Source organism: Miscanthus floridulus, chromosome 7 (assembly GCF_019320115.1).
Source record: "Miscanthus floridulus cultivar M001 chromosome 7, ASM1932011v1, whole genome shotgun sequence".
Taxonomy (NCBI): domain Eukaryota; kingdom Viridiplantae; phylum Streptophyta; class Magnoliopsida; order Poales; family Poaceae; genus Miscanthus; species Miscanthus floridulus.
In genome coordinates this window covers 85708987-85718554 of record NC_089586.1, presented here as the reverse complement: position 1 = coordinate 85718554, position 9568 = coordinate 85708987, and positions in this window count along the sequence as shown.

Below are 9568 nucleotides of genomic sequence, written 5' to 3'. Positions count from 1 at the left end.
ACTACTAGGTATGTATTAGGTAGGTTAGGGTTCAGTTTACGCATGGCGGTAACGCTACACGGGTGCTTTTGCTACATTCGCTTCAACGCGACACTCACGTGGAGGACTTCAGCATAGTTAGTTGTGGGGTGTCCTTCGGCACGCGGTGCTCCGTCTCCATCACCCGAGGAAGAGTAAGGCTTTCCTTCAATCATTTTTGCGAAGGGGTGGGGACTTTCGGCATCCCTTTTGGTGGATTCCTTGTTCGTGTTGTTGACGGTATTGACAACAACGAAATAATCTTATGGCCGTCGGTCTCATGGTCGGCGGAGGCGGAGGATCCCTCTTCCTCTCCTTTTCTTCACATGTCGGCGGCCGATGCTCGTTTAGCATCATCGATGCATTCTGGTGGAGTTTCTAGGTGCTCGCTCTTGCGACAAATCCATGGTTTGGCACCCATTGTGAGCCTAGAAGGTGGATATTGGTTGACGTTTCTGGTGGACGAAGTTCAAGCGATGACAACGAGAACATTATGGTGTTTTGGATGTTGCGCGTAATTTCTAATTTTGCAAGGGTGTTATATATAAGACTAGGGATGTACCGTGCTACTGTTTCTTGATGTAATTTTCTCCTCTTTCGCAGAGAAAAAACTAGAAGGTTGTCGTTGTTGCAGCATTGAACATTCTAGCTTGCTTTCTTTGTTGTTATAGTTGTTATGGTCTTTGTTGTCGTTAGCTCTTTCTCTGAGATTGTTGTTGCTTATTGTATTGTCTAGTCTAGATTTTTTCTTTTTTTAATACAAAATCGGCAGAAAAACTAGAAGGTTCACTTCATTCAATTTCAAACACATAGCAACTTCCCAAAACCATTTTTTAAAGGGTCTACCGGGCCCGTGCGGGAGCTGTGTTTTTTTAGACATGGCCTCCCATCCCTATTAATGTGTAGCCCGTGCAACCTCACGTCCGTACATGCCCCTAATATCTAGGGTCCCCAAAAGCAAACACACGCAGGCCAGCACCTTCCATCGTTTGCTACACCAAACTCTTTTTTTTTTGTTAAAGTATGAAATGTTTGGAATAATGAATTTGTAGAACTTCTGTTTTGCATTGATCTAAGGGCCGAATGTACTATATACAAGGTGAAATGGTACAGTGAAAGGGTGTCTTATCACGAAAAGACAAGGCAACTATTCGAACTTTCGGTGCCAAAGGACATGCCAGCTATGTTAACTATCGAAAATATTGATGAGATCATTACTGAGAGCTGTCTATTTGGAGAAGCACCTGTTTCACAACACATTTCATTGGCGACGCACAAGCACGCACAGTCGGTCAGTCACAGATCTCGTGAACGGCTGAACACGAAGCATTGCATCTGTTCGTCTTGGCCGGAGCAGAACGGCGGGTACGCAGCACGCATACGGGACCTCGCCCACTCGAGTCCCTTCTGTGTTTTGCTATTCAGTTTCTATGTCACGTCTTTAAAATTGAGACAAAATCTTTCACTGTAACTGATTTTAGCCATTGTGAACAACATTTTGCTAGTATTCTAAAACAGTTAGGGTTGTTTGAAATGATGACGCGGTACATCACAAGTCTACTCTTCAAATTTAACGGAATAACAAAGGGAATTGTGGGCGCCCGGACGTCCGGTGGGATAGGATTCCATCGGACGGTAACCTAGGCACACTCCCACCAAACGGCATAGTAGAAGGGCCCATCAGAAAACGCCATCGCGTGACCCCGGCTTCGGTCGCCAGACTACCTGCCCACGCCTGCCACTGCGTCGTTCGCTGCTGCACGCGCGTGTCCGTCCCCCATCCGCCTCGTCCCGCCCCACACGCGTACCCCGCCCACGTCTACCTCGTCCCGCCCTACACCCGCCGCTCCTTCCCCTGCCCCCCTCCTCTCTCTCTGCGCGGACGAGACACGGGAGTCAGGATAAGGAAGAGCATGCCCGTCCGCAAGACCCCAGGCGCGCTGTGCGCCCCTTCCCCCGGTGCCTGGGCCGTGCCCCCGTGACTCTCTAAACATACCTCTAAAACATGAAACACTTGCAATATGAAAACACTTGAATGCAACATACGACCGAAGCAGATGAAATATTTAGAACATACACTTGCAACATGTATGTCAAACATATGCAACATTCAGATAAAACGCTTGTAACTTGCAACATGAAAACACTTATGGTAACATAATACTGAAACAGCTGAAACATTTCAAACATACTCTTGCAACATATGTGTGAAACATGTGCAACATCCAGATCAAAAACGCTTGCAACATACGTCTGAAACAGATGAAACAATTTTGAACAAACGCTTGCAACATGCCTCTAAAACACTTGCAACATAGCAACATCCCGATCTACTTTTACAACATACATATGAAACACTTGCAGCATATCTCTGATAACATCAGGGCCGGTTGATTCCAGCCTCGGAATGGGAGCCGACGCCGAGCGGCAGCGCGCGAGCACCACCAACACGGTGCCGTGCTGGTGGGTGCCCTTCGCTCGGTGAGGACCTACCTGAGGCACACGACGGCACCACTAGCACCAGCAGAGGCGGACGGCGCGGGTGGGACTGTAGGAGCAAGGAGTGAGAGCCGCGAATGGGGCACGCGAGGAGCGTAGGATGAGGACGCGCGGGTGAGATGGCTGCTGCGGCGAATGCGGAGTGGGGCAGGCTAACGGCCGCACAGCACTTGCGTTGGGCGAGCGAGAAGATATTTTTAAGAGAGATGGGAGAGACGTATAGAGGAGGAGGAGATAGGCTTGTTGGACCGATAGCCTGCGTGTAGGCCAAGAAGCAGCGTCCGATCGAACGGACGTCCGGCCCTGAGCATTACCGAGTAAAAAAACAAACAAAAAAGTGAAAAACAAGTTTACGAGGAACAAACAAAAACAAACACCCTATGTGTGTTCTTTCATGCACCAATTATTGCGTTCAGTAGTTCCGGTCTCCGTGACCCCGCATGGTTGAGCAACTAGTTCAGTAAAAGGGAGCATGTTCGGCTGAATAAACAATTACTTCAGGCTGTAGTATAGTACTCACTCCATCTCAAATTATTTATGATAGGTCCAAATAAGTACTATTAGATTCTTTATTAATTATATGTTCAATATACTTATTTAATATCATAAATTTGTGTACTCTATAATTTTGGTCAAGCTTAAGATGTCTTGACTTTCTAAGAAAGTTAGAATGCCTTATAATTTAGAATATGAAAGGATCAAGATGCCCAAGAGGGGGTGAATTGGGCTAATTCTAAATTTCTTTGCAATAATTAAATCATATGGTTAGCCCAATTAACCCCTTGTGCCTAGAAAGTGTTTCTAATTGTTCTACTGCACAAAAGACTTGCAACCTAAGTTTCAATCCTACTCTAGCATGGCAATTCTATGAATGTAAAGACAAGAATTAAATTGCTTAAAGTAAATGCTCAAAGTAAGTGCTCAAAGTAAATAGAGAAGGAGAAACGCGGTGATGTTTTGCCGAGGTATCGGAGAGTCGCCACTCCCCACTAGTCATCGTTGGAGCACCCGTGCAAGGGTGTAGCTCCCCCTTGATCCGCGCAAGGATCAAGTGCTCTCTACGGGTTGATTCTTCGACACTCCGTCGTGGTGAATCACCCACAACCGCTCCCAACTTGAGTTGGGTCATCTACAAGCTCTCTGGATGATCACCAAGCTCCCAATCACCACCAAGCCGTCTAGGTGATGGCGATCACCAAGAGTAACAAGCACGAACTCTCACTTGACCACGACAAGCCTAATGAGAAGGTGGATGCACACTTTGGTACTCTTGATCTTCACTAATGAGGGCTCTCTTTGGGATTTTCAAATCTCAATCACCTCACTAGGACCTTGCTCTTCTTGACACTCTCTAAGATGTTTCTCAGCTGTTGGAATGAGCAAAAGTACCCACACACACGAGCGGAAGCTGTATTTATAACACCGACTGAAAAACAAACCGTTATGTGCCTCTACGGGGTGACCGGACGCTCCGGTCATGTTGGCTGGACGCACCGATCAGTACACCCCGAACTCCAGTGGTTAAGTGTTGACCGAACGCTGGCCAGCGTCCGGTTAGCACTGACTGGACGCGTCCGGTCATATTTTCCCTTCACTGAAACCTTACTGATATCGACCGGACTCTAGACCCCTAGCGTCCGGTCACTTGCTAAGCAGCGTCCGGTCAGTAGCCGAAACCTGATCAGCGTCCGGTCAGCATTGACCGGACGCGTCCAATCAGGATTCTCCCTCTCTGGGACCTTACTGGAGTCGACCGAACGCTGGCCCTCAGCGTCCGGTGACATGACCTCGCAGCGTACGGTCACTTCTAGACGCTTTCACCTTGGTCAAATGAACTGACCGGACCCTAAGCCAGCGTCCGATCACACTGAAGCTAGCGTCCGGTCAGTATTTGACTCTCCATTCACTTCCAACTCTCGAACATATGTGAATAAAGTTTGCACCACACCTAACTCACTAGACTCATCTAGGTCAAGCTACCCGTCCATACCCCCCTTAATAGTACGGCCAAAGGAAAAACAAAGTCCTAAACTACTCTAAGTGTCTCTCCAACTCCAATCGACACTTAGAACTAGTCCACCCTTAACCTTGTCGTCCATCCTTTGAAAACCGAAATGATTTCCATCGTAGGGACATGACAACCATAATTGCCCAATCGATCTCCATTACCGTGACCTAACTTAATTGCATCTGCAAAACACACGTTAGTCACAGTAATTATGTATTGCCATTAATCACCAAAACCCAACTAGGGGCCTAGATGCTTTCAATCTCTCCCTTTTTAGTGATTGATGACAATACTATCTCGAGTACATGAAAGAGATGAGGTTTTTAACATGCTCGGTTCATGTAAGCTTTTGGCAATAAGAACAAAAGTGTTAGACAAGCTTATACGACTCAAGCCAACATGATGTACTCAAAAGATATGAAATAAGCATGAGTATAAGTAATGAAGCTCATTTGCATCGGAGTAAAACGTGAAAGCAAAGGCAAAAGAGCATAGCACAAGTGATATGACATATAAAGAATTCAAAGTAGAGAGCACACATATCATATATCACGATCACATAGATAGCACTATCACATAAATATAGTAGTAAACATGAATGCATAATGTATCACACACACAAATGTATAATAGTGTATCTCACATATAAAAACTCCAAATGTAATAGATAAGCTAATATAATAACTAAGCTCCCCCTAGATAAGTAGCTCCCCCTAAGCCTAACATACTTGAACCATCTCCTCCTTTGGCGTCAAACACCAAAACCTAAGGGTCGGTCGGCGGGGCTGCAGCGGACGAGTCAGGCGCTGAGGTACGAGGAGCGAGGTGGAACTGGGTGCCATCATCATCTGATTCAGAGCTCTGAGCTATCTGACCCTCTGAAGCTGGTAGTGATGCTGAAGCAGTCTGGGTCAAATCAGGAACTGGTGCTGCTGTAGGCTGGGTTGGTATAACTAAGGCAGCCGGCTCTGATGATACCACTGAGGAGGGGAGCGTCTCTGTCGTCACTGTGATAGGTGCAGCCATAGGACCTGGAGCATGTAGGTATGGAGTGGGCTGCCCTGCCAACTCACTGAAGGAAGCTCCAAGACTCCTGAAGACTGAAGTGTCTGGCACTAGCAGCGATGACGTCTGTGCCGGTGTGAAGCTCGTCTGAAGTGGTGTGAACTGTGGGGCTACCACTGGCGAAGCAAACCACTGGGATACCTGCTCTGTAGGTGAAGCATACTATGCTGGTGGCTGTCCCTGACTCTGAAGCCCACTAGGCTGTAACGCTGGAGTCATCAAAGTGGTGGCAGTCTGACCAAGCTAGGGCGAAGCCTGTGGCGGTGGGGCCCCAATCGCTGTCACTACATGCTGCATGAATCCGAGAAGCTGCTGCTGCATGAGGATTTGCTGCTGATGCATGGCCTGCTGCTGCTGCTGTAGAGCCTGTGTCTGCTGCTGAATAACTAGCTATTATCGTTGGAACTCGTCCTGCCGAGTCTAGAACTGAGCAAATGTAGCAGTTGTCTCCTGAGCCTGTCGTGCCTAGTCCTGCCTCATCCGCTCAAGTACAGCCAGAAGAGCGGGGTCTGTCAGCGGGGCAGGTGGCGCTGAACTAGAGCTACCGGCCTTAGCATCATATCGTCATGGAGGCATCTGAGGAATAGGCTGGTAGTCATCATCAGAACTGTCACTGGGCTCGCTAGTGACCAACCCCTCCTGCTGAGCAAGCTGCTCCTCCTCTATGACTGCAATACCCCTGATAATATCATCCTACTAGGCTGCAGTCTCTAGCACCTCTAGGCGATGACGCGGCTGGCTAGGTGCCTGTGGTGTACTGTGGTGAATCATCTGAGTCAGGTTATAAGTAGGAAACTCTGTAGTGGCACCACTGTACTCAGCAATCATCTCAGTCGACCAAACTGTAACTGCTCTATGGATAAGGAATACGATCCAGTGAGCATAGGGTAGCTGCCTGTGACCTCTGAAGCCCTCAGCTATAGTGTCCTCCATCTCTGACAGAAGAAGATCCCAAATATCAAAGACTGTCTGCTGCATTAGAGAGTTGAGAAGCCATAGCTGTATTTGAGTCAATCCCTCTCTATATCCCATCCTCAGAAGTAAAGTCCTCATGATAGCCTCAATCACGCGAGCAGTGGGAGTGAGATCACTGGGGTTCCTCCGCGATCCCTCGCCAAATGGCTCTGTGAAATAGTGACGAACCAAGTCCGTAGGAGGTACCATACCACCATGAGGGCGTCTAGGGGGTGCGGTCTGTCCATAGCACACCTCATGGAGCCTGACTGGATGCTCCTAAAGCCTAAGAATCTCCCTGACCCTAGTGCTCGTTAGCCGATAGTCTCTGCCACTGAATGCAAAATGTATGAACCTGTGCTGGGGGTCAATCTAGAGAGTAGCATAAAACTATCGAACCCAAGATGGAACATACAGCCCTGTCCGTCCAATAAGATCTGTCAGCCCTAGTAAATAGGATAGGTACGGACGAATGTGCTCTTCAGTTGCTGCTACTATAGACTCTATGTTGCACACTCTCTATGATCTAAAGACTGCTCCACTATTGAGATAGGCATTATAGAAGTCCTCCTGTAAGGGTGTATAGAATCTCTCTGATGCTCTCTCATCCCTCCTAGGTGGAAACCACACCCCAAAGTCCACGAACCTCAGCTGCTGCACCTGCTTGGCCGTGGCGGCCCTTAGGTCAAGATGGGTCACTAGAGGCGGACCCTGTGGTCTAGGCGGTGGACGAGAACCCCTCCTCTGAGTGTCTGCCCTTGGCGTGACTGGAACATGAGTATGACCAGAGCGACGTAACTGTGGCTGTGGTGCCAGCTCTGTCTCCTTGGCCTGCTCGGCTTGCTCACCCTCCTGAGTCTGCTGAGCTGGCTGTGCCTCCTATGTCTGCTCTGCTGCCTGAGGCTACTGCTGTGGCTGCTACTGTGGCTCCCCCTGAGGCTGAACCTCATCAATGGCAACACGTCATCTGCCAATCATGAGAGTCCTAGCTGGACCACTATGAAGGCGCTCAACTCGCTCAAGTGAAGCCCTCGCTTCTGGTGAAAGCTGATCAGCAATCCGGACTCCACTGCGAGCACCTCCTCTCTCGACATGCTCTGTGGCCTCTGCAACTGTGGCGGCTCTCGCTGTATCTGTATCTGTATCTGCATCTGGATACTTGTGCTTCCTTATTGCCAACTTCTTTGTCGCCTTGCCTTTTGGTTCTGTAGGCTGGCGAGGCGGGGGCCTCGGATCCTTGCCACTGGGAGCACCTCTGATATTCTTCGTATGAGCCATCTGATGGATCTGAGATGAATCAACTGCCGCTGTCAAAGATCAACTATCACTTTCGAGGCTTGGCCTCATTCCGTACTCACAAGCTTGGCCCCGAGTTAACTGATAACTACCACTGACACCTCAACAGAACCGGCTCGCTGCACGATGGAATAGATAGGATATACAAATAATTTAGATTATGCATCTAGAGATACGAAACCCTAATAGAGTAAGCAATTAGGTACGAAATTGAAACGTGCGGCTTGCTACCTGACGAACCGGCGAAACGACGAGACGAGGAAAGGATCGGGGAACCACCGAGTCGGCAACGAAGCTAGGGTTCCGGTGAACTTGAGACGCGAAGGCTGAGCGATGCAATGGCGGTGAATCGATGGCTAGGGTTAGCACTAGGCGGCTGGAGGCACAGGGAGAGCGCGGGAGTGCTGCGGTGATGCGGCAGCTCGGCTCAGTGCAGCACAGGCGAGGCTTGCGGCGACGGGGGGGCAAGAGCAGTGACGGCACGTGGGCAAGAGCAGCGGCGGCGCGCGGAGCTGTGGTGGCGCGTAGGCAGGAGCAGTGGCGGCGCGCGGGCAAGAGCAGCGGCGGTGCTGGAAGCTGCAGGGAGGCCCGCGTGCGGCGGCGCGGTGCGGCGGCGGCGTGGCGCTCGGGCGGCATGGAGGCCAGGGCGTGCGGCGGCGTGGAGGCGGAATAGGACAATGCGGCGGCGTGGATGCGGGAAACAGGATACGACGTGGTGGATTAGATTAATATAGGGTTCCCCAACGTGATAGAATAGGAAAGGAGAAAAGAGTCCTGAAAACGCACGTTCCCTATTGACCGGACGCTCCGATGGCAGCGACCGGACGCTGTCACCCCGCGTCCGGTCGATTCCAGAGAGGTCAAATCCCTCTGGAATCACGACCGAACGCGTCCAGTGGACACCGACCGGACACAGCCAGAGTCCAATCAATACAGCCTTCGTCTTCTTCCACATGACCGGACACTGAAAGCCTTCTGACCGGATGCTGAAAGCCAGGGTCCGGTCACTCCTTCGCAGCAAGTTCACCTCCTATGAACTGACCGAACGCTGGACTCTAGAGTCCAATGCAGCGTCCGGTCACTCTTTCTTCAGCAAATCTTCAAAGTCCTTCGTGCTGCCTGTTCCCAATCAAGTTCCAACTCGAATAAGATCCAAATAAACACCAATTATGACTAATATGAGTGACCTCTCTCAAACCCTCAAGTTTTTCAAAATATTTTGCCTTAGGCTGTAATTCTTTTTAAGAAAATAGGCAATAAGAGGACAATTTGAAGACAAACGACAAAACAACATTCATGCATATGCAATGCAATACTTGTAAATAAATCTAGTTGCTTGTCAAGTTTGATCCAAGGTTAAGCTTCTTCACACGCTTTTCGACGGTTATCTTAACCATGATAAACAAGCCCTATATGCATTACGAAACATTAAACATGTTGTATATTACAATGCAATGCAAGGGACAACATAAGCTCATTTTTTAGTGAAGTTACTAAAATCAAGCACATTGAGCTCATTCCGTAATCTATAAAATGTTGCCTCATCTAGCGGTTTAGTGAAGATATCCGCCAACTGATCCTCGGTCCTTACACCTTCTAGTGATATATCATTTTTAGCAACATGATCTCTAAGAAAGTGATGGCGGATATCTATGTGCTTGGTGCGAGAGTGTTGAACCGGATTATTTGCAAGTTTTACCGCACTTTCATTGTCGCACAATAGAGGTA